Raw genomic sequence first — 7,779 nt, 5'->3', positions numbered from 1 at the left:
CCCCATAGCTGTCTGCCACAGGGATGGGGGATGGTAGCCACTATCATGTGAAAGCCTGAAATTTACCAACATCTACCAGACTCTTCAAACTTTCTTCAGGATGCTGCAAGTGTTCCAGGTAGGACCCAGAGTTTAAAAATAGTAACTCCAGTTTCTGCAAGCTAAATAGTTGTTTCAATGGAAGGATGAAGTCCTGAAATTTCCTACTCTGTCATCGTCTATGACATCACTCCCACAAGCCTCAATTTAGTTCTTTTTAAGAAGAAATACTTCATTACTGTCATTATTTTCTTGTTTTCCTCTACATCCATGGGCATACAGATTTCTATGACATCACTCCCACAAGCCTCAATTTAGTTCTTTTTAAAAAGAAATACTTCATTACTGTCATTATTTTCTTGTTTTCCTCTACATCCATGGGCATACAGATGCCACTTAATATGTGTTTTGTCATTTTTTCTGATTACATCATCCTTGTCATTTGAGTCTGTTTCAATTAAATGATTTTTCTCCTGAACATGGGTCATATTTCCCTGCTTCCTCCTATGTATCATGATTTTTGTGTGGCTGCTGGACAGACGATTAATTTTATGTTGTTGACTGGTATTTTCAAATGGACTTTATTTGGCAGGCAGAGTAACTTGTGTATTAGCTTGACCATTTTGTGGTTTAAATTCTTTTAGAATGAGTCTAGAGCAACCTTTACACCAGGACTTCTTTAGACTCACTTCTAAGGTTTGGCCCTTCTTGGGTCTCTACTGAACACACTGTATTTTCAAAGAGGTCTCTCCATGCTGCCTGAAGGAACTTAAATTATTCCTAGCCCTGTGGCCATCTCTGGGAATATTCATCTTACATCTTGGTAATGGTCTTACCTCAGAAGTATTTGTCTGGCCTCCTGGGTTTACATCATATAAAAGATTTATATACAGTCTAAAACTCAAGGTGACTCCTATGTAAATTTCTTGAAATCTTCTTCTCTGTAGTTTCCTCCTCTCTGGAACTTTGTCCCATACCTTCTAACAGCCCTAATTCCCCCAAATTCTGATCTTTCTCCCCCACTAGCATGATTACCAGACCTGTCTGGGTTTCATATTCTTGCACCAGTCTGTAAATTATCTCCACACAGAAAACCTGGTTTATGGTAAGGTTCATGTCACTTATTCTTCTCCCCTCAGGGATTGTAGTCTTGTTTTGCTTTTGTCCAATACTGTAAAAGTTGTTCCCCATATTTGGTCCAATTTTCTAGTTGTTTACCCTGGAAGGATGATTCTGGACCCAGTTACCTCCTCATGGTCAGAAGCATAATTCCAAATAGCTTTTTTGTTTGTTTAAATAGAGCAAGTTGCAAAAACACAAAGGACCTAAAAAAGCAATTCACCGAAGTAAAAATGTGCATGGCCAATAAATACACTTAAAGATATATTCAACACCTGCCCTCCATATAAAAGAAAACATAAAAACATATAGAATGCTATGTAAAGGAGGACTGGGGAGTGGTGCATTAAAAACCCAAAGAATGCCTAGGCTAGCAGAAGTTAGGAAGGAGACATGGAATTGATCTTTCCCTGGCACCCTCAGGAGGAGGATGGCCTGCTGATACCTTGGACTTCTGTACTCCAAGGTGTGAGCTGTGAGACAATAAATTCCTGTACACCAAGGTCTGACTTGTGAGACAATAAATTCCTGTTGCAAGCCGTCCAGTTTGTGGCACTTTGTTGTGGTAACCCTAGGAAATTAATACATGACAGAATGGTGAAGGTAGTAATGAACTGAGAAGAGGGAACTTTCTAGAGTAATGGTAATGTTCTTTAATACTTACTTAGGAGTTTGAATTACACAAATAAACCTCTTTGTTAAAACTTACTGAATGGAAGACTTAACAATTGCTTATTTTACTGGTGAAAATTTTATGTCAAAAAGAGACGTAATTATTGAATACCAGTTCATGACACACATGCTGAATTGTTTAGTGAAGTGTTCTGATGTTCAAATTATTTTGAAATGCATAAAAAAAGGGGTTGATGAAGATAGGCTTAGGAAGATGGTGATAGAGTTTGGATGTGTTATCCCCCCAAAACTCATGTAGAAATCTGATCCCCAATGTGACAGTGTTGGAAACTGATTGAGTCTTGGGGGTGGATCCCTCATGAATGGATTAATGCTCTCCCTGGGGGAGGAGGGGTAGTGAGTGAGTTCTCGCTCTATTATTCCCATGAGAGCTGGTTGTTTAAAAAGTCCTGGCACCTCCTCTTTCTCTTGCTTCCTCTCGCCATGTGATCTGTTTGTACCAGCCACTGCCTGCTGCTTTCCACCATGAGTAGAAGTGGCCTGATGCCTGTGCCAGATGCAGCTGTCCCAGAATTGTAAGCCAAATAAACCTCTGTTCTTTATAATTTACCCAGCCTCAGGTATTCTGGTATAGCAACACAAAACGGACTAATTTAGATGGACAAATATGTAATAAAGTAAAAATAGCAGGATGTTAATCGTAGAAACTAGGGAGTGAATATACAAATGTTCACAGTTTCTTTCAATTTTTCTCTATGTTTGAAAATTTTCAAAATACAGCGTTGGGGGGAAAATCTATACACAGTTGAACTATATGTACAAGCATGAATGAATAGGAAACATACAAAAGTAATGTTCACTGTACAGACTTCAAGAGCAAAAATTAAAAAACTGTCTACTTGTCTGTCAACAGAGGAATTGTTACATAAATTACAGTACAAGCTCACACATATTTGATGGGATCAGAACTAGTACTTGGTTAGTTAAATGAAAAATCATTCAAAGGAGGAATAAAAAGTTACATGCATTTTGTTTTAGTCTAAGAAATAGAAATGTATATTTCCTTGTGATTCTTTTTATGTAGAATGAAGTCTTTTTTCTTTGAGTTTGAGCCTGATTATAATCCTAGTCTTTTTTGCAAAAAAGAGACCACAAATGCATCATCTATTTTCTGGTCAGCCTCTCATAATTGTTTTGCTCATACTTATTTTTAATAAATTAAAAAAGTTAATCCTTAACATTTTAATAACTTACCTTTATAGGGCTCTTGCAAAAGTCTAACCCTCTTTCATGTCACTCTCATTTCATATATAATTAATTAAATGATATAAAGATACATTTGCCTATATATGATAGCACATAAACACAATTAATTTAGTAAGCTTACAGCTTAACAGGTGGAACTAGAAGAGCTCCAGCATAATTGAGAGCAGTTACCCAAGGCAAGGGGAGATCAACAGTAGAAAGCCGAGGCTGGTCCCAAGGTAGTGAGTTATCTCAATTGATGGTTCACTGTCAGTTACAGATCGAACTGTTTTCTTTTTCCTCCCCCCCTTTACTGCACTTGACTAGTCTTTCAAAAAAAGAGAGAGAGAGCAGAGTGCCAGTCTACCGAATAGGTTATTTAGATGGTGATTAAGGTGATTAAGAAAGCTTCAGTCACAGATGGAATGTTATTAGGAATTAGAGTAAAGCATTTGCAGGTATTCCCCAAACTCAAAAATCATTAAGATTGATACATTTGTTTATACAAGTATTAAAAATGTTTTCATATTCCTCCCCGAGCCCCTAAAAAGAATAAAAGATAAATAATATTCTAAGAAAAGAGGTTTTGCTATATATGACTGACAAATGACTAGTTTATTTTTTTTTTTTTGTCCTTTTTTTGAGACCGGCCGCACCGCACTCAGCCAGTGAGCGCTGTGAGCGCACCGGCCATCTCTATATAGGATCCGAACCGTGGCGGGAGCGCTGCTGCGCTCCAAGCGCCGCACTCTCCCAAGTGCGCCATGGGCTCAGCCCAAATTTTTAACATCTCTTGATTAAATATTAAACAAACTGATATAAAAATGAGCAAAGGGCATCAATATATCATTTAGAGAAAAAGAAATACAAAAGACCAATAAAAATATGAAAAGCTACTTAACTTACAGAAGAAATGAATGTCAAAATATTTCATCTATAAGATGAGCAAAGTAAATTGTTTGATAACAGTTCTAATGTGGGGAAACACATTCTCATTGTTTTGGTTGAAGCATAAACTGGTATAATTTACTCTGAAAACAATTAGACAATATATATTAATATCTAAAAAAGCAGGAGCCCTATGACCTAGCAATCATACTGCTAGAAATTTACCCTATGCATATACCTGCAATGATTAACAAAAATATTTGTATAAGGATGTTCACTGCAGCATTGTTTGCACAGCATAAATTGGAAACAATCTAAGTGTCCATAAAAATATTAAATTATGGTATATCCACATGATGGAGTACTAGAGGCAGTGATTATAAAGAATGAGGTAGACCTGAATATGCTGATATGGAAATATTCCAAGATGAAAAAGCAAACTGCAGAATATTTTATACTATCCTGTAGGCATTAACAAAATGCGTATGTATACACAAATGCATGTACACATTTTTTCCCCAGAAGAAAATACAAGGAATTGAACAGAGGTTGCCATTGGCTTGAGGGGGTTTTGCTTAGGGGTGGGGGATGGGGAAGAGGCTGTCACAATTCATTTTGGACCTTCCTGATACTGTTAGAATTTTTATTATGGGCCGGCCCGGTGGCGCACTCGGTAGAGTGTTGCGCTTAGGAGTGCTGTGGCGCTCCCGCCAAGGGTTCGGATCCCATATAGAGACCGGTCCGCTCACTGGTTGAGCACGGTGCGGGCGCGACACCGAGGGTTGTGATCCCGTTACCGGTCACGAAAAAAAGACAAAAAAAAGAAAAAAAAAAAAAAAGAATTTTTATTATCATGTACGTAAGAACAGAGGCATGCATAATCATGTTTACTTTTGCCTTTCTGCTTAATTTATTACCTTCTAAATATTTTCTTTCAGATGAAAAACGGCATACTTGACTATACTTGAGAAAGACGTGATGCAAGCTGATTTCAGACACAGAAAGAGAAGCTCTTTATTTTGACTGACAAGGTCTTACATCAGGATTACCGGAATAGAGGGGCTGGTGCTGGGAGAAGAGAGGAGTCAAGCAGTAGCCACAATGAAGGAGAAGCTTTCTCGTCATTCTTTAATCTTCTAAATCTCTTTAGTTCCCTATTCACCTCCTTCCCTCAAATACAGCCACTATGTGAGCCAGTAATTCTAGAAATAAATTTCATGCTTAGCATTTTCCCCATCCCTTCTAACTGATCAATCCATTAATGAATATAACCATTGTTAGAAAAGCTCAACAACAACAACAAAAACTCCAAATAATCTTGAAAACACCTATACTTTAGATTACTAAAGCATATCTTTATTTTACAATTGAACGTTAAGAGTCACAGCTAGAGTTTTTCTTCACGTTTGTACCTGAACAACTATTTCTCAATCAAAATGAAATATGGCCAACAAAATAAATGTGTAATAGCATTTCATATAATATAAATCATTCTTTAGACTTAAACAGTTTTAATGCAAACAGCACTTTTATCCTTTTTGCTGTTAGTATTTGTAGATTTTTTTAAACATAAATTAATGCAAGAATTCTAATTTTTCAGTGAAGTTAAGACAAATACGCAAGGCCTTTTAAGCATACAGTAAGCTACAGTGACATAGTGATTTCAAATTTTCCAGTGTTGAACAAATTCAAGCTTATACATGTTAAATAAACCTTTAGCTTCTTTGCCTCTTAACTATGAGAAAAAACTATATGGAAAGAGATATTTTTTGTGAAATGGGGCAGGGGGAGTTAGTCTAAAAAATTAAGAGGCTAATTCCATTTTGCCACTAGTTCAGTGGATTCAAACATGAAATGGCCACAAAAATGTAAAATTATATTTTAATTAGGAAATAAACTAGACTTTTAACTAAGTGACGTTCCCCTTTCATATTTACATATAGCACCTGTTAAAAGAAAAAAAAAAAGTCCCAAATCATCCTCTACACAGAAGTAATTATTTTAAAAACTACTTAAAAATATAATTGATGAGTATATAGTAAACTATCAGTCCTAAAATTAAGCCTACACTGTAGAAAATAAGGACTAGCTTTTCTTATTTGAAAAGATTACAACAAAGATTATAACTGCAATGTCCTGATGCTGAAGAACACTGGGTTGGACAGTTTTTATTTTTTTAAGCAGATACAGTCTACTGGCAGAAAATGAAAACAGCTTAATGTAAACTGTTGTTGGCCTCCTAAATCCTGCCCCTGGACATGTATATAAAGTGTCAGGACTTTTGCCCTCTTAACTTTACTTGTGGTGCAGTATCTAAACAAAACAAACGGATTTCCAAGTTTTCATATAATGTACAAAAAAATGCAAAGCAGACAGGATTATAGTAAACCAAGCTTGGTTGCTCACTCAGAGTCCAGTAACACAGTCAACTAGGTAGTCTTTATTGTACTAAATAAATTACAGAAAAGTGGCAAAACTAAGATTACACAAGTTACCTCTTAAATATCAAATAAGCTATCAGGAGATCATTGTAAAGCATTTAAACTTGGATCCAATCTAATGAACTCTAATTTTTTCCATATTTACAAAATTACTAGTATAGATTTTATTTTTAAATGTATAAATTAAAATTCAGTAGTCAGCATGAAATAAAGTGCTATTTGAAATTCAAGAGATCAATTTTAGCACTGAAATTTGTCCTACTCTACAGACTACAAGAATGAATGAATAATCTTGCCACCTCATTGAAAGATGGGAAAAGACTGGTGTCAGAGAATCCCAGAGTTGGGTTGAGATTTTCTCACCCAGGAAGGCAAATAAGTGGAACACTAAAATTCAGCTGTAGAAACTAAATGACTTCATTTAATAAAAGGCAAAATGGGCTCAGTTGTGACTAGAGAGGATGTGTGGAAACCACAAATCAGCATCTACTTGGGTCTAAGGGTGTGAGTAGGGCTATCTCCTCCTTTATGGCTTCCTGGTAATAATTTTATTTAGCAATAGGACATTTAGTTTAAGTTTATCACCAGTAATATTTGCTAAATTTTAGAAACTTCTGGGGTTGAGAGAGCCTGATACTAATGTTACAGCTGTGGCAAAAGTTAACAAAGGAAGATATCACCTTTTAGTTGCTTGGGGTATTTATTTTACAATGAGTCAAATTAATGATTTTTTAAAAATTGGAGGTTTGGAAGTAAGAATCAAAATAATGAAGTCCCCACTGAGTCACTCACTCTAATGAGTGATAACTAATAAATACTATCTTTTAAAGAAAGAAGCTGTTGAACAAATTAATTGTGCTTACAGAAGTTTAAATGTAGGTTTTTTGTTCAGCTGAATTAATAAACCTTTAAGTATATAAGAAAGCACTGCTACAAGTCAGAGTTGGGCCCAGTGGAAACTGAGAATAAAAAAGGCAAAACCATTTATTGGGTAAGGGGCCTCTGCATATATTTACTGCAGTGAATCTTAGGCACGGTTTTCTGGTTTGACCCAAGCAACACTCTTACAATGATGTCCTTCACTTGTGACTGCCACAGTGACAAAGCCTGGGGACTTTCCTCCATGGTAAACACATGCAGCAGCAAGTTTACCCTCATACACAAACACCCTTCCACACTCCAGAGGTCCAGAATTCAATTATTTTATACTTAAAAACAGTATGTGTGAAATTTCTGGAAAATTTCTATTCTAGAGCCAAAGCAAAATGAAAAGAGTGTACATATTTGAAATACGGTTCAATAATGATTGCTCTTGTTCATAATGAAAATTACATTTTTTCTTCTAAAACTGCATTTCATATAATGAAGTGTAATACTCTTCCCTTTCTTCTTTTCAATCCCTTGCAAACTTTTT

The 7,779-nt window shown here is 35.9% G+C and overlaps 1 long non-coding RNA gene across 1 annotated transcript; it reads left to right on the top strand.

Moving 5' to 3' along the window:
- The first annotated feature begins 2,326 nt into the window (after positions 1-2,326).
- LOC103604333 lies at positions 2,327-7,779 on the top strand. The gene is made up of 2 exons (XR_551704.1): positions 2,327-2,366; positions 4,863-7,779. It is a non-coding gene; the product is annotated as an uncharacterized LOC103604333 (long non-coding RNA).

Source organism: Galeopterus variegatus, unplaced genomic scaffold (assembly GCF_000696425.1).
Source record: "Galeopterus variegatus unplaced genomic scaffold, G_variegatus-3.0.2 Scaffold5088, whole genome shotgun sequence".
NCBI lineage: Eukaryota > Metazoa > Chordata > Mammalia > Dermoptera > Cynocephalidae > Galeopterus > Galeopterus variegatus.
Note: the sequence above shows the minus strand (reverse complement) of the source record. Positions and strands in the feature narration are given on the sequence as shown.